This window comes from Chelon labrosus, assembly GCF_963514085.1.
Source record: "Chelon labrosus genome assembly, chromosome: 24".
Taxonomy (NCBI): Eukaryota; Metazoa; Chordata; class Actinopteri; order Mugiliformes; family Mugilidae; genus Chelon; species Chelon labrosus.
The window spans coordinates 11,840,571-11,864,235 of record NC_140357.1 but is presented as its reverse complement, the minus strand read 5'-3'; the positions used below and the strand labels follow the sequence as shown (position 1 = coordinate 11,864,235).

Here is a 23,665-nt window from a genome sequence, read left to right as displayed (position 1 = left end):
TCTAAATGTTGGTTAAAATAGTGCTGTATATTAGTATTTTACCCCACTTAATTAATCTAAAAAAAAAATGTTTAAATGTTAAATTAACATGTTCCACCTCCGGTAAAGCTAGCTAATGCTAAAGCTTTTCTTGGGCCCTCTTAGCTTTAGCCTATGAAGAGTAGCAAATGCTAATTTCAGATCTATTTCCTAAATAATCTGGTAGCTGCAGTCTCATTCATTTATAGGTTCTTTAATTAATTTATGTCAAACTGCAAAGTCTCTGTTGAGTGTGCTCCCTCTCAAACCACTTCAGGAGAAATGTCAGTGATGGTGAAAAGCAACCAACAACAAGTAAAGAGGCATCAAGACAGCTATTGCTACTTGATTAAAGACTAAAGTTGCATCAAAATAAAAGAGTTTTGAAGAAAATTTTAAGAATGTGAAAAACGTTTGCCTTTAAGCTAGTTACCTAATTAGGCCACAAACTCTGGTAGCAACAGGTGTTTTGATGTCTCTTAATTGCTTGTTTTGTTACTGGCCAATACCAAAGTCAATGCTTGCAAATGTAATGCTGGCAAAACCCCAAAAGTTTCCTTCCTTTGTTGCACCTTCGCCCTCAATCTGACCTTTTCAGACTTAAAATGTTGGCTAAATGTTAGCATGTCCTACTAGCATTGGCCGCGTTTCCCAAACGAGTTAAGAAGCTCTTAGCGCTAAGATCTTCTTTTGGAGCGCTCTTAAGAACGCTCCGAAAGAAGAACGCGTTTCCCAGAGTCGCTCTTAGCTTAAGAAGATCTTTCACTAAGAAGGAAACGTAAGATCGATCCGACCCACTCTTAACAGCCTTCTTAGCGATCAAATGCTCAGTGATCATAGCCTGCCACCAGGGGCGTCTAGATTTCTAGGCTACAGTGATCAAGCTGCGTCAGGGAAATTTATATCCTCCACTTTTTGAAATAATAAAACAATGTTTAATGTTGAAATGCACTCATAGCTGTGGAGCACTGGCGCAAGAAACATAGGCTAATAGTAGAGAAGGAAAAAAATATATATTATTGAAGTACACGTTTAAGTTTTCCACACATCTGCATATGAGTTTACACATAAAAAACATCAACCACCCTGTGGCATTTCACAGATATCAAGGAAACAGATGTAATTGAACTCAGCTGAACCTAATCCAGAGAGGCTTCACCTGCTACTCTATATAAAGGCGTTGCCAAAGTCCGCGTGTGTGAGAAACCATGGCTGCAATACAGCACATTCTCGCTGCTAATCAACAGCGTCGCCGAGCGCGGAGCCAGGCGGTTTATATAAATGTTTATGTGCGTCAGGGCGCACATTACGCACACGTCATGAACCTACGCTTAGATAAATTACTTGAAATTACAAATTGCCTCGGACTTTTTGTTGCTAGGTTTAATACTCATTTCAATGCAAAATGATACACACAATACATGGTTGAAAAGGAAACCAAAGTTTATTGAAAGCATAATGGGGGAGGAGGGGTGGTGTCTCCGGCTTCACTGGGCCGTCTGGGCGTCTGCATCACCTGCAAAGAAGGGGGATTGATTCATGAAATTGAATGGGATACATTGCGTAATGCTAATAAAACAAACTAGAACTGTCCCGTACCTGAATCCTGGGGAAGGATGATTGGAACGGAGATGGAGGGACGGTTGAACTGTGCCTCGGACAGCGCCAGCTGTCTCCGGTGCAGCTCCAACCTCTCCTGCTTCATCCGGACCATCTCTTCCTGGAGAGCAGTTTGTCTCAGGAGCTGGTCCTCTATCCCCCGCAGCACCACCAGCTTCTCCCTCTCCAGGCGCACCAGCGTCTCGCTGCAGGTGCAGGTGGTTATTGCAGGCCGCCTGGTTAAGCCTCCCCGCATGCGGACACTGGGCCGTGCTGGTTGGCGCACGGGGACAGGGCACGGTTGTGCGGGGACAGGGCACGGTTGTGTGGGGTCGTCCTCTCCTGTGGGCGTGCACGCCCCTACTCCGCTCCCGGATGGCTCCTCTTCCTCACTTTCTGAGAGGTCCTCGTTTCTTCATCGGGAGTGAGGGTCGTCCCACCCGGTGCTCCACCACCCGTGCCCATGGCTTCCCTTCTCACCTTGGCACTCTTCTTTTTGGCCAGGCTCTGAAACTCCTGCCACTTCTTTCTGACAGCACCCCAGTCACGCAGGCCACATGGGCTGGAGGGGGACATCTTCTCTGCTATAGCCTGCCATACACGGTTCTTCACCGTGATGTTCTTTTTCACTTTTGTTCCTCCAAATAAAACCTCACGGTGCTGCCACACCTCGTCCACTAGGACGCCCATCTCCTCCGCGGTAAACGACGGTGCCCGCTTGCTCTTTTTGCTGCCAGTTTCATCCATTCTCACATGTGTGTGCCAATATTCATGGGGGTATATATGCGCTAATGGGCTTGATTACTACTTGGATACACCTGATGGCATACACACACTTAAAACAAAAATTAACTTAATGCTATATCCACGTGCAAACACTTTGTTTGAGCAGGAGAGACGCTTATAAACAGCGCTCAGCGCTGATAAAGGAGTGGGTGATCGATTAGCCTGGCATCGATTGATTCAGTATCAGCACCACCGCGGTTGACAGCTCCCGTTAAGAGCTTCTTAAGAAGCTTCTTAGGCTTGATCTTAAGGTTCTCCTAAGAAGGCAGTTAAGAACGCTTCTGGGAAACACCCGTATCTTAGGGCTCCTTCTTAGCCGAACCCTTCTTAGGAGCCTTCTTAAGTCCTTAAGAACGATCGCATTTGGGAAACGCGGCCATTGTTCGGCTAAAGCTAACCATGTCTGTGTGTATATTTATACCACTACATTTAAGCAGGACTTCCTTGGACAATTAGTTATTTGGCTGCAAATTAACTCTGAAACCATTAAATAAAATCATTTAGGAAGAGTCTCAGTCGTTTATAGATTAAAATTCATTGATGCCTATTAACCCCAGTTTGGGAAAAAGACCAGAATTTCATATCCATCTGTCCCTTACACCTACAAAAATATTATGATGTTGAAAATGAACTAACAGGTAAATCACAAGCTCTTGCTACTTGAAGGGCTAAAATTATGACAAAGTTTTGTCAAAAGTATACTAGAGTTTTGAAGAAAGATTTTTTATTGCCTTTAAGCTCGTAATATAAATGAGTCACTTTGAATCTCAGTGTTATTGGATGTAGACAGTTGTAGTTACTGGCGGTGACCACTGGGGGTCACTTTAGTGAAGTCCACCTGCATTTAGAAAAATAATAAACTGACAAAATAAATGTTGATTTTCTGTATTTTATCAACAATAAAACTAATCTACTAACAAGTATAAATCCTCTAAATGTTTCTGTGTCTCTGTGTCCTCTTCCTCCTTCAGTAAATCCAGGATGTGTCGTCCTTCTTTTCGATGAGTTTCCAGATGAAAACTGAAGACGAGTCGTCGTCTGACTTCGTCACCTTCTCATACTGTACCTTTCCTCAGAGCTCGTCTCATCATGAGCTTCACAGAGAAACCTTCTGACTCCAGGTCAGCACAGTCTCCTCAGAAATGGTAGAGAAACTAGAGTCACTTTCATTGGACAGATTTATTTTTATTAAATGATAAACTATACTTCCACAGTGAGGCCTAACAGGAAACTGTATTAAGATGTGATTAAATGTTTGTGGGGAAAATAAAAGCTTTTTTATCAAACTAAAGAATTAATTATTTATTTTTATTTATTTATCTGGATTGTTCATAATATTTTGTCCCTGTTGCAAAAGATGATTTCAGCAGCAGCCAGGTTTTGTGGTGAAACATCAGTCTGAGGCTTTAAAAGGACGTTTGTCTGTTGTTCACCGTGTCACTCAGGTGTGGTGAAGTTTTGGAGGAAGAATCGTTCATCTGAGTCAGGAGTCAATAATTCAGAGAGGTGTAAAATCTGAGAAGTAGCTGCCACAGAAAATAAAACATATGTTTTGCATTTGTCTTTGGATTATGTAACAGAAACTGAAGAAACTCACCTGTCATCGTGAAGACTCCCACCAGCAAGCAAGGAAACTTCCATCCTACTTCCATGTGTTTTCCTCCATCTTCTCTGATTTCACAGACGCCCAAATACAGATTGCCAACACAAGCAAGTAGAAAATGATCATCATTAATGAAATAAAACATCTTTCCATCACCATCTAACTTTTACCTACAGGCTGACATCTTAATGACATCTCATGATTTTCAAACTAAATGCTGAAATTGTATGAATGCATGTAATGGACATTTTTATATGATTATGGTTAACAACTACCAAACACCCCTTCTACAACTTGGTACAGTCCAGCTCCCCCTTCTGTAAATCACATTGGGATCTTCTATTTCCTGTTTGTCAGTCCGGCCTTCTACCTGGACAGGTGTGGATGGAGCACATGGAACAAACATTTGGGTAATTTGAATCTACGAATGAATGAGACTAAATGTGAATGTTTATTTCTCTGAGTTAACCTGAAATCCTTCAAATCAAACAATTATCAATGAAATCATTTAATAAAAGTCCCAGATTAAAATTCATTGATACCCATTCAAACCAGTTTAGCGAAGAAGTTTAGTCCCCCACCACCAGGTGTAAATGTGAGGATGAAAATCAACTAACAACACAGGAAACCACAATTAAAGAGACACCAAGACAGCCACTGCTACTTGATGAAAGACTGAAGTTGTGACGTTTTGTTGAAAGTTTTATTATTATTGGGGCCCGAGCAACGAAGTAGCAGGGGGCCAACGGGGCCATGCAATGGGAGTTGCAAAGACCCTATTGTTTTTGTACTGTCCGCGTCTTTCCTCCAATGAGATCATGTCTAAACATGCACAAAAAGTCCTGAAAATCTGCAGACGCCTGTGTTCGCCCGAAAAATTTAATGTATAAGGGCCTTGAGCACCGGTGTGGCAAAATCTCTCTGTAGCGCCATCTTTGGACCACCCCCTGAAGCCTGTTGGGTCTAAAAATCTGGAAATATATCACATATATGTAACATCCCAGGACGCACAAAAAAAGTCAGTTGGAGCCATATTCTAAACCCAACAGGAAGTCTGTTATTTTGATAAAACTGTGAAAGTTGGACAAAGCTTTGGTTGTGTCTTGGTTGCCCTCAGGCTTGATGCCTTATCAGATTGACTTTGAATTTGGAAATAAGTTGTCGAAAGAAAGGCGAAGGAACCTGACATAAGTTTTTGACTTTTCGTCAAAGTGGCGTGGGTGTTCTGGCCCCTCAGAGTTTCATGACGCACCATGAAACAGGAAGTTGCATTAAACGTGCTGTAATTCAGTCCAAAGTGCATCAAACTTTACAGTAGTGTTGATGGTCCCTAACTGCACACATCCATATGTCAATATTCATGTAATTATTGTAGCGCCACCTATTATGAACAGGAAATGTCTGATTTTGTATTGTGTTTGTTAGTGTGACCTGCTGTTACTGTCAAGGTGATTGGATTCTCTTCAGATTTTATCAGGACAGACTTATGCTCATCGTGATGACTTGCTACGAAACTTGTGAGTTTTCGTTAAACTTTGGGCCTGTTGTGGTTGTGAAAGTGAAATGAGTCACTGTCTTACTAATTCCATCATCATTTCATGTAGTGTGCTACTTTGTCCAGCAGATGGAGCCACAGCATTTCTCTCTGGTGGCTGTCAGTGTGTGTGTGTGTGTGTGTGTGTGTGTGTGTGTGTGTGTGTGTGTGTGTGTGTTGGTTAACCTGTAATAGTTGGTGAAGCTGTTTTAATGTACTTAATTATACAAATATTGTAGTGCCACCTATTGAGAACAGGAAATGTCTTATTTTGTAGCGTGACCTGCTGTTACTGTCAGGGTGATTGGATTCACTTCAAATGTTGACAGGACAGCAGATAGAGCCAAATACATTTCTCTCTGGTGGGTTGTCTGTCTGTCAGTGTGTGTGTGTGTGTGTGTGTGAGAAGCTGTTTTAACATACTTTGATGCCACAGAGAGAATACATTCAAAACAGCCAAGACTTACAGCTGTCACAGATGATTTGCTCTGTAAAATATTGAATTGCACAGACTGCATCGTGCCATGGTGCATTGTTACTCCAGTGTGTCCCCTGAGAACTGCAGTGACCCGATGGGAGTGGGGTGTGTTCAACGCTGCTTGCAGCTTTAATTACCTTTATGCTCGTAACATAACCAGGCAGACCAGAGACTCTGGTTGTCCTTTATCAAGCAGCAATAGTTGTTTTCATGTCTCTTTGTGTTTTTGTTGCTTCCTCACTTTTACTAAAATGTTAACTTTCTTTCAACATACTATACTATGACTTTATGACTTCTTTTATAATAGTAGAGTAACAGATAGTAATAAAATAGTGACATTAGTAAATGTTAGTCAGTTTTGTTCTAACCTCCTTCTATCGGTCCAGAACATCGAGAGGGGACACAGCCATGATGATTTCCAGGACTTCACCCAAAGAACAGGAACCAGGCAACCAATGACACCATATAGGTATAGTAGATTACATTACTATTTAAAACTGTTTTAAAATTCCATAATTTTTTTTACTCCACAATAAAACTCCTGATGGTTGTAGACTTTTATTATTTTTGTTTTTTACATGCTCTGTTACTATTTTATAATAGTAGAGTAACAGGTTGTAATAAAATATTATTGTTTTTGTTGGAACTTGTTGCACATTAGTAAATGTTAGTCAGTTTTGTTCTAACCTCCTTCTTCTATCACTCCAGAACATCAGGACGGGACACGGCCATGATGGTTTCCAAGACTTCACCTGAAGAAGAGGAGCTTCGCAAGAACGTCCTACAGGTATAGTATTATTATTTATATCCCCCCTACAGTGGTCAGGGAGTGCAAACCAACATTACAAAATGTGAAACACTTTCACAAAGCTTGAGATAAATTTACATTTTAAGAAACATTTTTACATATCATAAAACAAAATGACATTGCCATAACACATTTACAAGACCCGAAACAAAATTACATTTCAGAAAATAAATTAACAAGACACAAAAGACTTTTACAAACGCTGAAACTAATTTACAAGCGGCGAAACACTTACAATTCCCGAATCAAATTTACAACCATCAACCGGAAAGGGAATGTACAACTCCGGGGTTGGACTGGAAGTGATTCCCGGGAGCGGGAGTTGACGGTGATCCAAGATGGACAGTGATCGAGTTATGTTTTGCCCGTTTTGTGGTCAACACATGAGCTCAATGAGCTCCATGTGGGGACGCAAACATGCAGGAGTACTTGGACTTAGCCATGGAGCACAATCATTTACAGAAGCCAGAGTACTGGCAGTCTGCAACTGAACTGTATCTAAAACCAAAAGAAATTGAGAGGTTAATTGTAATGGTGGAACATGCACAGAAAGTGTCTGAATTTGTCACCCACAGCTTCATTATTTCAAAGTGGGAAATATATGAATAAAAAATAAAACAAAGTAATGAGTATTTATTGCATTTTGTATTACAGAGAACAAAATCTCTTGAAATACTTGTTTATTTTTAAACAGACCACAGTTTGAGAATCATGGATCAAAAACAAGTTAATGAGAAAACACATGCTCACATACTTTAACATTATAAAAACCTCTTAACAAAAGCAACTGCACATTTAGGTGAACCGATGACAACAGCAACAAAGAACGAACAGAAACGGGCAAAACATAACTCCATCACTATCCATCCTGGATCATCGTCAACTCCTGCTCCCATTAATCACATCCGGTTCAACCCCAGAGTTGGTACTTTCCCTTTCCGGTTGATGGTTGTAAATTTGTTTCGGGAATTGTAAAAGTTTTTTGCCGCTTGTAAATTTGTGTCGGCGTTTGTTAAAGTGTTTCGCGTCTTGTTAATTTGTTTTCTGAAATGTAATTTTGTTTCGGGACTTGTAAATGTGTTATGGCAATGTCATTTTGTTTTATGATAAGTAAAAATGTTTCCTAAAATGTAAATTTATCTCAAGCTTTGTGAAAGAGTTTCACATTTTGTAATGTTGTTTTGCACTTCCCAGCCACTGTAGTTTTTACTGAACCCACACAGATTTCCTGGTGCGGCAGCGAAGAATTCATAAAGCACTCCTCCCCCTGACTCCTCCCTACTCCGGTTTACAAATAAATAATTGCTAAAACTTTGAAAAACTACAAGATGTTGAGGTAGTGGTTTGTGCAAAAAGACAGTTCTTATTGACTCAGGCTGGTGTTGTACAGCCTGATGGCAGCTGGGATGAAGCACCTGCGGTAGCGTTCCTTCTTGCAGCGTGGATGCAGCAGTCTGCTGCTGAAGGAGCTGCTGAGGTCTGAAACAGTCTGATGCAGTCCAGAGAGCAGTCCAGGACAGAGCCGGCCCGTCTGACCAGCTTGTTGAGTCTCTTCCTGTCCCTCTCTGAGCTCCCACTGCTCCAGCAGACAACTGCATACAGGATGGCAGAAGCCACCACAGAGTCGTAGAAAGTCCTGAGCAGTGTCCTGCACACTCCAAAGGACCTCGGTCGTCTAAGCAGGTGGAGACGACTTTGGCCCTTCTTGTACAGGGCGTTTGTGTTGTGTGTCCAGTCCAGTTTGTTGTTCAGGTGAACACCCAGGTACTTGTAATCCTCCACGACCTCCATGTCCAAGCCCTGGATGTTCACCGGTGCAGTGAGTAGTGGTTTCCTGCTGAAGTCAGTCACCACCTCCTTTGTCTTGCTGGCGTTGATGTGCAGGTGGTTCAGAGCACACCAGTCCACAAAGTTGGCGATGACCTCCAGGTGACTCCAGATCGTTTCCCTGAGACACACGCCCGACAATGGCTGTATCATCAGAAAGAGAAACGTCTGGAGGTGGCAGCTGTCAGTGTTGTGTCTGAAGTCCGATGTGTTCAGGGTGAAGAGGAAGGGAGAGAGCACAGTACCCTACGCTGCCCCCGTGCTGCAGACTACCACATCAGACACACAGTCGTGAAGCCTCACATACTGCAGCCTGTTGGAGAGGTAGTTGGTCCATTAATCGACACACTTGAACCATTTCAACACAACTGCTTCAGACTGATTCAGTGGTTCAGAAAGCTTTGGTTTCTCCATCACTAATTTGTCCATATGTTTCCTCTCTTTCTTAGAGCCTTTCAGTCTTGACTGACTTTGTTTTGTTGTTGTTTGTGGAACTAGATTCAACGTGGTGTGTGAATCATTGGAAGGCTGCTATAATTGCAGATGACCACTGGATGTCACTGGTCGTGTCTGTCTTTGAGGCTTTGAATCTTTTTTGAGGAAGAAGCCCCAAAAGCTTCATCCACCCATCTCCAAGTCACTAAGCCAGGGCTCATACAACACTTATCTATTTTTATATTTTTCACATCTTTTCAGTCTGTCATCTTGGTATTAATATTCAAAATACATCCAGAGCTTTAACCCAAACCTTCAGAATCTCTGAGGAAAGGCTTCACATCATGATCCAGAGGACCCAAGAACAAGGAGTTACTGGGATATCTATAGATGTAGTTACTGGCAGTGACCATTGGGGGGCGGTAATAGTTTCTAACCACTTCTTGTCCTCTGTTGATTAAATCGATCAGGATCAGGTGTGACTCTAATGTGTCTGAGCTTCATCACTGCTCCTCCTCCTCCTCTTCCTCTCCTCTGGATGTTTCAGTCTCAGTGTCGTGGCTTTTTCTCCTTTACTCTGGTGTCGGTTTGTTTGTGTTGATGAACAGGCTGCGTTCACCTGCGCAGGTGAGTCTGTTTTCAGAGCAGCGAGCGTCCTCCTGCCTCTGACTGTTGAATCCGCTCGTTAAAGAGCAAAACCAGACTCTGCAGACTGACCTGCTGCTTCCTCTCAGTCTCAGTGTTCACCACTAAGTCACTGAACTGACTGACAGTTGGTCAACACACGGACAGAGTCAACGTGTTGCTGCTCTGCTGCGTTTAGAGAAATGATAAACTGACAAAATAAATGTTGATTTAAAGCAGACTTTCTGTGTTTTATCAACAATAAAACTAACAAGTAAAGTGTCTGATCTGATCACTGCAGAAACAAATGTCCTGACAGTTCAGTCTATTACTGATCATCTCAAAATTATAGAGACATGGGGTGATTATTTCAGATAAGATGAACCTTTATTTAAAAGTGATTCAGCAGAAATATAAAAATCAAACACCTGTCTACATACAGTCATGTCAGAGTTAAATCTGACAGGAACATCAAGTTTGTATCTGTCTGTAAATGAGAAGAATAATGTAGATGGAGTGTTTAAATCAATACTCGGTCTATAAATTAAAATGTTGAGGCTCTGTCTGTAAAAGCAGCTATAATTGGATAAACGGCGTCTCTAATATTTTGGACTTTCTATCACATGTGTTAACTCTTCAACAGGAACAAATGATCAACGTCTGAGGCGGGAACTCCTGGTTGACTCCACATGGAACGTCCTCCTCTTGTTTGTAGCTGTTCATGTCATTTAGACTGAGTTCAGTCATTTTTCAGATGAATTAGAATTTTGTGGACGTTGATGAATCCTCTAAATCACAGGTGTCAAACTGATCCGTGAAAGGGCCGCTGCAGGTTTTCAGTCCAACCATGGAGCAGCACACCTGACTTGGCTCAATCAATCAACTGAACTGCCTTCACGCAGTCATTTCAGGCATCCTCTTGCTCCTTCACTGTCAATTGTAAACATCAAGGTCAGTAGTGGTATTAATATTTTTGGATATTCCCCATTGAGGATGAATGGGCTTATGCAAGAAGATAGAACTACTTTGAAGGAATAATTGTTACTGCCATAGTTTACAAAACCTTTTCTTCAAAATAAAGTAGTTAATTATGAAAAGATTGCGATAGTTGAGACACCTCAGACTTTAATTTGTATAGCAGTTAAATACTAATTATTTAATGGTAAACACTGACTGAGAGTGTTTGACTGCACGGTGGGTGTTTTTATTTTAGAGTATACTGTCGACGCATTAGATTAAACTGTAGTCATTTTCATGCATATCTGTTTTTGAGCTGTCCATTTTGTCTTGCAGGTTTCTCCACATAGCAGTGGCTCAAGGTAGACGGGCTACGGCTCCCTGGATTTAAAGGAACCCAACGGACAGGTACGGATGCTCAGGCCTAGTAGTTGTAAATGTGTAAAGGTTGTTTTTTTTTCCTCCCAATCTAAGCTGTACTCTGACTGCTCTGCAGATTGCTGTGGCCACCAATCAGCACCAGGGACTTCTGGGGTGGCTCTCCCCTGCACGCTCAGAAAGGTCATTTGTCTCGTCTTCAGGTGTGTTGTCTAAAGGTAACACTAACATCAGAAGTATATTATTTATTTAGATAATTGATTGCTACAAATAGGTTTTGGTTTGAGGCATTTACAGTTGTTTTTTCTTAACAGTGTAATCCAAAAGTATTTTTGTTTTTCACTTCAACTGCCTTTAAATTAGTAAAAGATTTTAATAGAAATGAGTTGATGTACTTAGTGAACAGATAACTGTTTTATATTTCCTTTAAAGACTTTACTTTGACTGTTGTATTGACTTAGGTAACTTGTTATGTGTTGTTGCTTGTGCAGAGCCTGACTGGGAAAGCCATGGACTTAGAAATGTTGAACTATGATGGTGAGTGTTTTGTTTAAAACAGTGAAGTTGTCATTGAGGCGATTTAATGGTGTCCTTTGTGTACGCAGGCTTGACTTGTCTTCATTCTGTGGTCAAAGAGATGAGGTGTCTGGACAAGCGCTGTTCGTACATGTTGATGGAGCTGACGTGACTGCATCCACACTCTGCTGCTTCCTATGCCATTAAGGTTCATTGTGTTTATGGAATAAAGCAGAGTAAGGTGTTTGTAATGGTTTTCTCCCCTTTATTGACTAATGTGTCATTTACACATGGCAGCTGTATATTTTTGGATATTCCCCATTGAGGATGAACGGGCTTATGCAAGAAGATAGAACTACTTTGAAGGATTAATTGTTACTGCCATAGTTTACAAAACCTTTCCTTCAAAATAAAGTAGTTAATTATGAAAAGATTGCGATAGTTGAGACACCTCAGACTTTAATTTGTATAGTAATTATTTAACGGTAAACACTGACTGCATGGTGGGTGCTTTTATTTTGTATGGCATTCTGGCTAAAAGTCTAAACAGGCTGCAGTATGCCTAAAATTTTGCTGCAAGGCTACTCACCAGGTCCTGGGATCACATTACTCCCATCCTCCAGCATCTGCATTGGCTTCCTGTCCACTACAAAATCCTTCTCTTAGTCTATAAATCCCTACACCATCAGATCTCCTTACTTTCTGCTCTACAGACACATGTCCTTTAGCAGTCCCCAAACTGTGGAATGCCCACTTTTAAAACGCATCTTTTTGTGCTCAGTGTACTATTGTGTGTTTTATGTTCCTCGCCATTCTATGTACCGTGTCCACCTTATGTCATGTCATTCCTTGCCTATACTTAATTTGTACAGTGTCCTTGGGCACCTTTCTAAATAAAACGTATTATTAGAGTATACTGTTGATGCATTGGACTAAATCGTAATGAAGTCAACCAAAGCACTGTCATGCATATCTGTTTTTGAGCTATCAATTTTGTCTTGCAGGTTTCTCCACATAGCAGTGGCTCAAGGTAGACGAGCCTCCCTGGATCTAAAAGAACAGGTACGGAAGCTTAGGCCCAGTAGCTGTAAATGTGGATTTTTATTTCAGCTTGTCTAAGCCGTACTCTGCTTTTGTGTGCAGACTGCTCTGCAGATCGCCGTGGCAACCAATCAGCACCTGATGTCGCTCAGATCAACACCAGAGACTGCTCTCCCCTGCATGTTTGTAGCCTTCAGGTGAGCTGATCCTTTAAACAGAAGTACATATAGGAGGAGAAGTGTCTTGTGTAAAGGTAACACTGTCTCTAACAATAAGATCAGAAATGTTTATTATATTATTTAGATGAAAGAATGCAACAAATAGCCTTTGAGTCATTTACAATCTTTTTTTTTTTATTATCAGTGTAATCTAAAATTAGTTTAGATAGATGGGTTTTATTTGTCACATGCACAGTTATACAGTGAAATGTACCTGCAGTAAAAAAATACACAAGTACTACAGTAAACAGTTTTCCACTTGTACTGCCTTTAAAGTACTAAAAGATTATTATAGGAATAAGTTTGTGTACTTAGTGGATAGATAACTCTTTTAAAGACTTGACTTTGCATGTTTGACTGTTATGTTGTGGTTATGTGACTTGTTAATCAGTAACTGCTAAAGTTAATCTTTGTGTCATCCACCTTTGACTTGCAATGGGTAATCTTGGCTTCAATGTGTTGTCATTTGCAAAGGCATGGACATAGAAATGTTCAACTATGATGGTGAGTGTTTTGTTTGTAACACTGAACTTGTTTATGTCATTGAGGTGATTTAATGGTGTCCTTTGTGTATGCAGGCTTGAGTCCACTTCATTCAGCTGTGGTCAAAGAGATGAAGTGTCTGGAGAAGCCCTGTTTGTACATGTTGATGGAGCTGATGTGACTGCATCCACATGCCACAACGGTTCATTGTGTATATGGAATAAAGCAGAGTAATGTGTTTAATCAGTCTCCTTCACTGTCTATTGTAAACATCAAGGTTAGTGGCTGCAGGTGTGCTACCACAGCCTCATTTTTGAAAATTCCCCATAGGGAATGAATGGGCTTATGGAGGCACCACGAAGATAGAAGATAGAAGATAGAAGATAGAAGATAGAAGATAGAAGATAGAAGATAGAAGATAGAAGATAGAAGATAGAAGATAGAAGATAGAAGATAGAAGATAGAAGATAGAAGATAGAAGATAGAAGATAGAAGATAGAAGATAGAAGATAGAAGATAGAAGATAGAAGATAGAAGATAGAAGATAGAAGATAGAAGATAGAAGATAGAAGATAGGTTCTGCACCACTGCCTAGCAACCGAAAAAATTCACTGAGACTGTCACAACCTTCACACATGACATTTATTGACTTTTTCTAAACATTACAAATAAAACACAGTGCTTTCTTTACAGACCTTCAGTGGAAACACACCACTACACATTGTTAGCTCTTTACAATGTCACACTAATCAAAAGGAGCAGACCCTGGAATTAGAAACATTGAAAATGAGGGGCCAATTGGTGAAAAGGTAACATCTCCAAACACTTCACATTAACTTTAGCATTACACACAATCAATGCTAACATTTGCTTTTGGTCCCCCAGATACAACAGATCTTGAGGGGGAAACATTCACAGTCAACACTATGAAAATTTGCCAGCTAAACGCAGATGGTTGTGGTTTCACTGAAACATCTCAATTGTTTGTTACCATGTAACATTCAAGTTTACTTTTTAACCATTAGCATTACTTTTAAGAGCTTCACTTTGTTTAACATTGATGCCAAATGTACTCTGCAATAATACTCAATTACATATGTTGGATACTGAAATTTTATTTTGGGTTTGAACAGTTAGAGTAGTTTCTTAATGGACTTACATACTAGGGCCTCCGTCCAGTTCTCCCAGGCACTTTACACTCTCAGAGCCTACAATGAGGTACAAACATGTGCAATCATTAATGAAAAAGGCAGCACTTTCAAATATAAAATGATTCTGGACAACACTTCTCTGCAGTCTTTACTCACCTCAAAGCCAGACCACACTTCAGTTCTTCTTCCTGCGATGACAATCACCAGGTGTAAAACTGGGGGACACAGAAGACAACTTTGTAACTCGGCTGATATCGTTTAGGCAATCAAAACTGAAACACTTGGAAAACTTTGCCCCTACCTGAGCCGCCATCAGGACCCAGATCAGCACCTGGACAATGTTTAGTTTACGGATTTCAGACTTCAAGGCGACGCTGAAACGCACAAGAAAGTAGTTGACACAAAACATAGATACTTTATTAATCCCGAGGGACATACAAGACACTATATAAAAAAATAGAAAGTAACTAGAAATAAAGTGTTTCATACAACTATAAACTATGTTAAAAATATAAAGTTACCAGTAGAAGTTGGTTTTTTTATAACTATGAGGGCAATTAAATTAGTTGAAAACAGTTGAATGAAATAAATGAAAATCACACATGTAATGACAGTGTCCAGTAAGTGATGCTAAAAGATATGTCCATTTTCAACATGATTCAGAGAGGGACACAATTTTACCTCATCTGGTAAGGACAGGCTGAAAGTCACTGCTCTCGGATCTTCTCTGGAAGCCATGATGGAAACCTAAACAGAGTTAGACACATCAGGCAAGACTAAAACTGCCTGTTCAATAAGAGCACTGCATGCGTTAATGGTAGATCTGTAACACATGGCAGGGAAGCAGGACCTCTGAAATGCACGACACCTGTGCTTACCTGCAGTGAAAGGACTCATTAGTAATGCAAGAAACACATTGGAGATAATCCCAGAAATTGAGCTTCACAGCTGCAGACACCATGTTAATCAATGGCAATTTCATTGATTTAACAATAAAGTTGTCTCAAGGCAACACAGAAGCAGGAAGAACATCATACATGTAGAATCTAATACAACATTCAGGTGACGCATGTTACTTTAGTTTACCAAACAAAATTGTCAGCTTAAAAGATTGCAAAAATCAGGTTGAAGTGGATAACTGCAGGCCACGAAGACTGGGCTGCTCGACGGTCACAGGTGAGGAGCAGCGTCATGCGCAGCTTTCACATAAACGGAAAGCCACGCTGCCAAACAGACACGTATCGTAAAATAAAGTACTTCCGGCATAAGTTGAAGCACTTACCTGCTATATCTAGCCTTCATAAAACAACGTCCCGACTACAACGCTGTCTAAAGAGCATCTGAAGCCGGGCGAGAGGGGTATATGAAGAGTGAACGGTGGACAGGAAGTATGACGTGTCGAGCTGCGATTGGTCCCCGTTTAACTCGTCCCCTTCCTCCCTCTCCTGATTGGCTACGCGTCAGGTGTTTCCGTTTATCGCAGTGATTGCAAGTGCAGACGTCACCCGAATGTGCCAGCTGCAAAACATTTGTAATTTAGCTTCTATGGATTTTAACTCGAAGTTTAATTAGGAGAACGCAACCAATAGGAGGTTAGCAGATGGGTGACAGGACAATGCCAAAGTTTTGTGCAGTATATGGCTGTACAAACCGGGGAAAACAAAAAAGTTTCTTTAAAATTCCCAGAGGTAAGGCTACAGTAATTACACTACTTAAAGAGCTGACTAAAACTGTCCAAAATACAGAGCAGGGTATTATAATATTATTAGAAACATACATATATATATATATTGTCTGTCCACCTCTACTACACGTGGTGACTGTGATTTTCATTCATTTTTTTAATTTCATTCATCTGTTTACAAACTAATTTAATTTAATTGCACACATTCCTCCCCATCTGTAGCTCTCATATTTATAAAAAAAAAAAAAAAAACCTACTTCTACTGGTCACTTTATATTTTTAACATAGTTTATAGTTGTATAAAACATTTCATTTCTAGTTACTTTCTATTTTTTATATAGCTTTGGTATTGTCTGTTCAATGTATGTTACTGCTACTGGATGCTTGAATTTCCCTCGGTATTAATAAAGTATCTATCTATCTATATATCTATATATCTATATCTATATATATATATATATATATATATTTGTGATTACCCTTTGAAGTTCCAACGTTAAGCTATGTGGCGATCTCTTGTGTCTTTGTTTTTAGCATTGCTACCTAACGTTAGCTATCACGACCAGTGGTTCTCAAATTGTAGTCATTGTCTATCTGTGTACAATACAGTCTTGGTAGTCTGGTCAGAATCATCTAACAAAAAAATATTGTCAGATCTCTGATTGAGACGGCCCTACGGACATAATTTGAAAACGGTAGAGAATTATTTCAGACTGTAACAACGTGATGTAAACTACAGTTGTCCCTTCTTACTCTCAGTACAGGGTGTCAATCACATTTATTTAATCGAGGCTGGCCAAGTGCTGTCCCAGATGTAAACTCTCCAGACTGGTCTCCTACGTTCATCTTGGCTACCAGAGAGGTAAACCAGCGACAGAGGCGTCACGTCGACGTGAAGAAAGACTGAGGGCCAATTACCACCGCCTCCATGAATACAATTTGTAAATTATACAACTAACCTATCTTTCTCCCTCTCGTCCTCTTTGCAAAATATATTCTATATATGAAATTAAAATGTTTTAATACTACTACTTGAGTAATAAAGTTGTCTATCTAAATGAATTTGAATCAATTGAGTTACTTTATGAGTCTGATTTTACACAAGTGTCTGTTCTTCCAACTGAGTAAAGAATGTGTGTACTTTTGGCACCTCTGCATATTGTACATGTGTTTTTATATTTGTCTTCTTACAGATGGGTATTAAAAATATTTCATACTTTGTTTAAAAACTGTGTCATAATATCCCAAAATCACCCTGATGTGCTTCCAGTGAAAGATGACAGACAGTATTGAGTCATCACCCTCCCGTACTTAATTCATAACAGTTCTTTAAACTGACATCACAAAGTGGCCTTGGCATATTTCAAAAACTCATTTATTTTTTTGTGATAGATAAGATTTTGACCTATTGTGGTCACATTCTATGAAAACCTATGGACATACATGTAAAGACGTGAGAACGTATAAACATTTGACTCATTTTGACAATGTTGGAGAGTGGGTGATATACTTAGATATCCACTTGCACTTTTCCATAGTACAACATTCACTCTTTCATTTTAACACCAGCTCCAACATGTGAGCAGGATTCTGACAATCTGTTGGTAAAAAGGACAGGAGAAAAGGAATTAAGCATTTACAGATAAGATCTGTTTTTCACAGCACAGTGATACTATTAAGTAACACAAACAACTGACAGACTGCTTTGTTTACGTCGCTGAGAACCTCATTTTACATGCAGACGGTGTGCTTATCTGCTTTCTGAACTTACTCTTAAACACCAGACAACTTTAACTGGATATTACTGTACCTGGACATAACGACGTCGATGTCTTCGAGTCTATTTATGTTTTTTTTTTTGTTTTGTTTTATTTTCTCTTCAAAGAGTCACAAGTTATTTTATTTTCGGACAAACGACACGTTAGCTTGAGACACAAGCTGCGTTGTTAGCTTAACATCAGACTAATTAGCCGACACCTGTTCACTACTTCCTGTTTCTTCTTCTTCTGATGTTAAATAGCGGTTAGCAAACCACCTTAAAAGGTACATTACCGCCACCTACTGGACTGGTCTGGTGGAGCATGAGCTTACAGGAAAAAAAGAGAATTAACTTTTCCTCCAGGTGGTTTTCCTGAACATCCTGCCACAGCATTTACAAATCAACATGTCTGTACAGGGTTTGAGAACATTTGCAGATAAAACAATTTATTAAATATATTAAGGATGAAGCAGGTGCAAAGTTACAGAATATTTCTTCTTAACTTTAGCAATACAACACAAGCTACACCGCTATTAGCTTCGATGCTAACAGGTAAACACGAGCAGGTAGTCAGGGCAGGTAGCTGCTGTAACACGGAATATTACTGTACCTGGACATAACTCTCGATGTCTTCGTGTCTATTGTTTTATGTATTTCCTCTTCATAGCGTCCCAAGTTATTTTATTTTAAAACAAACTAAATGTTAGCTCGAGATTGAAGTTACGTTGCATGCTCAACGTTCATCAGGTTAATTAACCGACACCTGTTCAGCACTTCCGGTTAATGCTAATATCCAAAAACTAAATAAAGTTTAATAAACGCCTCAAGTATTTCAAAAAGTGCTCGACTTTGTCATAATAATTAACATTATTATTAGTATTATTAGTGATTTTGTACTGACAGGTAAACTAATGTTTTATTCATCAACGTAATCATGTATAGGCTACAATAAAGTCAATGAGTCGCTTCCGGTTTACATTTTTATTTTATTTTATTTTATTTTAAAAATGTGTTTTGTTTTTGCCTCTTCGATTGAGTTATACTAAACTGAGACATTAAAGAGTTAAAACAAAACTAAAGTAAATCATAAATTCTTTCTTTCCAAATTTAAGAATCAAGCCAATGTGAGATGTTTTCGTAGAAAGGTGCTGTGTTAAACCAGTAGTCAAAGATCTACCTCCACTGTTTAATTGTTAAATCTTGTGTGACTGTACCTTTGAAGCCCTCGTAGATTTTAGTCTCGTCTCCGACCAAATCCACAACAGCGTCAGATCCGTGTTTCCATGTATTGCTGGTGATGGGATCAGTGTCAGGGCCTGGGCCCGGGAGAACTGGTAGGGACGGGACAGACAGCGCCAGGATACTGACTTTTAATTAACAGAACGTGAGTAACGAGCTGCGATACAGTGAACTACTACAAACTAAATCAGACACAGGTCGCCTCTGTTTTCACAGCAGTGATTTATTCAGGTTTGTCAGTGACGACACAAACAAAAGGAGAAAAATCATCCTGATGTTACTGAACCACAAGTCATGCACTAAACCGGTAACACAGCAGGTTTCCGAGGACAAATTCATCTCCATGAAAACAGTGTAACAGAAATGTTTGATGTGAAATACAAACAAACTATGAGACAAAACCACTGTTGGCAGTAAAATCTGGTGGAAAGATTGTCTTCAAAGGAGTGTCCTTTGTCCTTCAGGTGTAGGTGGACAGCTCTCCTGTGTTGGGACATGAGTTTGTGGATGGGTTGTTTGGTCGACTGGGCAACGTGTGACGGATGCGTCGTACTCTGTCACATGACTAAAGGACCATCTGTAAAATGCAAAAAGGACATTTTAGAGATCGGTGCCAGCAGCGCATTCCCATGTGTCACAGGATTACTAAACTTTATCAGCTTCACGTTTACAAAATGAGTCCCTTTAACTGTATTTAGTGAAATAATTAAATAGGTGGATGTTAAATCATTAACTCTCTATGACTAGTATCCTTTCTGTACCACGTTGTTGGGAAATTTGTACAAGAATCACTTCTAGACAGACAAACCACACCTAGAGATGTAAATATAAATACAGATTGTCTACAGAAAAGTAAATGAAGAAATTAATAAAACTTATGGTGGTTTTCAAGCATCCTCTATTCTAATGTTTACTGATATGAAACTCACTGTTATTGGTGAAGAAAGGGTTGGGGACTTCTTTGCTCCATTCAGAACTGACTGGATTTTTCACCCCACAGGCAATCAAATCCTCCATCGCATCCTAGAAATCCAGAGGAAAAAAGCTCATGAACCAAAATGCTAGTTTTGTCTTTTTACTTCCAGATTATAGAAGATGAAGTACCTTTGTTATGTTGAGCTCCTTGATTTGATTCCCCATGATCATGTCACCTAACATCCAGGAATAGGTGACTGGTTGAGCTTCTGCAGTGTCGTTGACTTCACAGGTGAAAACACAGTAGGTCATCTCATCGTCACACCTTTTGGAGATAGTGGGAGTAGGAACAGCAGCTGATGGAAACAAACAAACATTTCATTAGAGTTCAGATGAATAAATTAATATATAAAACACAAACTTCAGTCATATTTCCTCCACTTACAGATAACAGTGATTTCAGTTGGGTTCAGGACTCTGTTATTGATCTCTACTGTGTAGCTGCCACTGTCCTCTAGTGTCAGGTTTGAGATGGTCAGCTCTCCAGTTGTGGTGTTCAGCGAACATCGACCTAAAAGGAGAATAAGTTATGTTTTTAAGGTCACACTTTAAGGGGTTATTTATGTTTAAAAGCTTTTTAAGATGTTAAAATCTGAATCACCTCAAATAGAAAACGTAAAACCCCGTGAAGATCAACTTCATTTATTAATTACAACTTCTTTTGTTTTCAAGGGTTTCATTAAAGGTTTTAAATACCTTTGAATTTTGGGTAGAAGTCAATCTTGTCTCCATACCACTCCACAGCGAGGTTTGAATTATGTTTCCATGTTATGCTGGTGATGGGAGCATCCACAGAGCCTGGACGAATGACAACTGTGTCTCCTACTTTCTTGTAGATGTCTGTAAAATAAAGAACAATATCAAAACCTGTCATCCTTTAAATAATAGCATCAAACTATATTTGTGTAGCTGTATACTCCTGTAGAGAACACAGTATCATTTGGGTCTTTATAGTTTGATTAATAACAGATTTAAAACGTTTGCACCACATAAGTAGAATATTAATGGAGGAGAACAGCCCTCCATTTTATTTGCATTGACTTTTTGGACTTTAGTTGTAACACTGTGTAAACACTGCAACACTGACACCGACCATCTGAATTCGAAGAAAATACAGAAAAATCTCCTGATAAAAAAAAACAAAAAACAAAACAAGCATGAGTGTCTAAGTCTCAAACACTAAACATTAATATACAGTTTTATTTACTGTGTATATCTCAACAAAACTTCAACTTACCAGAGCTGGCCTGGACAGTTTCCAGAGTTAGAAGTGTGATCAACACGGTGGTTAAAGCTGACTTCATCGTCCTCTAAATTCATTTAAATCAGACAGAAAACACAAATGATACTGCTAACAATATCAGAAAGTATTCCAGGAAAGTAAAAACTTACTCAGTTCGTATTTCACAATCAGTGGGCAGCGCCATCATGCGAGTTTGGAGCCAGAGTCTGCGCAGTACGGTCCGAGAGTGGAGACAAGCGAAGCCGAGATATCGATGCCCCGCCCACACTTCCTCCAGACTCACTCCCGTGTTTTACTCTACCTGCAACAGTTGGCTTTAAGGGGCGGTTGGCATGGCAACTGGTAGTCTCCATTATGTCACATCCTGTGTCTATAGTGCCAAATAACTAACTATATATTAACTACCTAAAATGACAGTAACCATCCTTTAAAATTACTCGGCTAACACGGAGGGGGCGGAGCTTGTGACCTATACTGCAGCCAGCCACCAGGGGGAGCTGTTCCGCCGTCCATCTGTAAACAGTCTGTAGTCTGAGCATGTTAAATGAACCAACTTTACGGTGATATTAAACATGTTTACAGCCTGGTACAAAAAACGATTTTGGTCTGAATAGTTTATTTCAGTATTCATGACAACTGTACATCATTCGTTTATTTTTTATTAACGCTTAAAGTTCTGCAGAGTTAGTTTTTAAACTTTTTTAAACTTGATTCCATCTTCACACAAAACAGTGTAACAGAAACATTTGATGAGAAATAAATCCTGAGCCTTTACAAACAGTCTATGAGACAAAGCAGTAAAATCTGACTGAGATATGATTAAAAAAAATGATACTCACTCACTGGTTCATTCCTTCATGAGTGCCTCTACATAAACACTGCAGTGGTTTTTAGATATGCTTTGACCAGACCTTTCATCCTGAACACATTTTCCTCTGCTGGCTGAGACACTTGATCCCAAACAATAAAATATAAAACACACAACAACACACAAGGCAGCTTACCAGCATCAGACTTGGCTTTGGTAAAAGTACTGTTCCTCCTTAATGGAACAGACCAGCATAGAAACACTGACAAACAGGTAAATGGCATTATCTTTTCTTTTTTTAAGGTAAAGATGGTTCAGGTCTGCTCCTCTGCTTCTGCTGTCATGTCTGTTGTTTCTTCACCGCTCGACGTCCCTGCAGTCAGAGATTATAAGAATAATATAATAATGGATATTTAATCTGTAGAATAAATGTGATGTTTTGTGAATTCTTACCTTTTTTCCTTTGCATTCGTAAAAGACAATAACACCAACTCCCACCACCAGAAACAAGGCCACGAACAGTATGCGTATCCAATACAGTTTGTCTACAAAAAATAAAAAAATAAATGAATAAATCTTCCAGTGGTTTTCAAGCATCCTGTATTCTAATGTCAGCTGATCTCCTTATACATCAACATGAATGAATCTATCTAGTTTAGATTTATTTCTAGTTTATTTAGTTACCAGCTCCAAGGACAGAATCTTTTAAAAGGCTCTCATTACTAACGAACAGACATCACTTGATCAGGTGATCATTTCTAACAGTGGTTGAATGAATGAGTTAAACTCCTCTTCCACAGATCAGCCCTCTGAGATCACTGTAGATATTTACTGTTGTGAAACTCACTCTTGAGAAAAGGGTTGAGGACTTTGCTGCTTTCAGAGCTGACTGGACTTTCCACCTTACAGATAAATGAAGGATCCTTCATCTCCTAGAAAACCAGAGGAAAAACAACATTACCCTGAAGCTCATGAACCAAAATGCTACTTTTGTCTTTATACTTCCAGATTATAGAAGATGATGTTTGGTGTAAAGTCCCAGAGCGATGCTTGAATATGTCACATTCACCTACTAACACCATCATCATGTTTGTACCTTTGTTATGTTGAACTCCTTGGTTTGACTCTTCATCACGTCACCTGACCACCAAGTATAGGTGACTGGTTCAGCTGCTGATGCTGTAGTGTTGACTTCACAGGTGAGAACACAGTAGGTCATCTTAACGTCACAGCTTGTGGAGATAGTGGGAGTAGGAACGGTAGCTGATGGAAACAAACATTTAATTAGAGATCAGATGAATAAATAAATTAATATTCAAGACAAAGTTCAGTCACAATGTACTTACAGATAACCTTGATTTTAATTATTTTGATGCCGTCACCGTTGATCTCTACTGTGTAGCTGCCGCTGTCCTTTGGAGTCAGGTTTGAGATGGTCAGCTCTCGAGTTGTGGTTTTCAGTGTGCAGCGACCTAAAAGTATAATTGTTAGATATAAATAT

The 23,665-nt window shown here is 39.6% G+C and overlaps 1 protein-coding gene and 4 long non-coding RNA genes across 5 annotated transcripts in view; 2 read left to right on the top strand and 3 right to left on the bottom strand.

The window, feature by feature from the left end:
• The window catches only part of LOC311509030 (CD48 antigen-like), a 43,201-nt gene extending 21,745 nt beyond the window's left edge, over positions 1-21,456 (bottom strand). Inside the window, exon 1 of the transcript XR_014699783.1 lies at positions 21,351-21,456. The gene's annotated coding sequence lies outside the window, so the exon portion shown is untranslated. The remainder of the gene's footprint in view (positions 1-21,350) is intronic.
• LOC311509040 lies at positions 6,404-10,530 on the top strand. The gene is made up of 3 exons (XR_014699788.1): positions 6,404-6,487; positions 6,727-6,805; positions 10,356-10,530. It is a non-coding gene; the product is annotated as an uncharacterized lncRNA (long non-coding RNA).
• LOC311509331 lies at positions 10,636-11,585 on the top strand. Its single transcript, XR_014699825.1, has 3 exons — positions 10,636-11,077; positions 11,166-11,250; positions 11,539-11,585. It is a non-coding gene; the product is annotated as an uncharacterized lncRNA (long non-coding RNA).
• Positions 13,930-15,994, bottom strand: LOC311509203. The gene is made up of 6 exons (XR_014699805.1): positions 15,739-15,994; positions 15,138-15,203; positions 14,758-14,830; positions 14,613-14,671; positions 14,465-14,513; positions 13,930-14,070 (listed from the first exon to the last, which is right to left on the bottom strand). It is a non-coding gene; the product is annotated as an uncharacterized lncRNA (long non-coding RNA).
• On the bottom strand, positions 19,365-20,363 carry LOC311509093. The gene is made up of 3 exons (XR_014699792.1): positions 20,243-20,363; positions 20,068-20,161; positions 19,365-19,715 (listed from the first exon to the last, which is right to left on the bottom strand). It is a non-coding gene; the product is annotated as an uncharacterized lncRNA (long non-coding RNA).
• Positions 21,457-23,665: the final 2,209 nt, after the last annotated feature.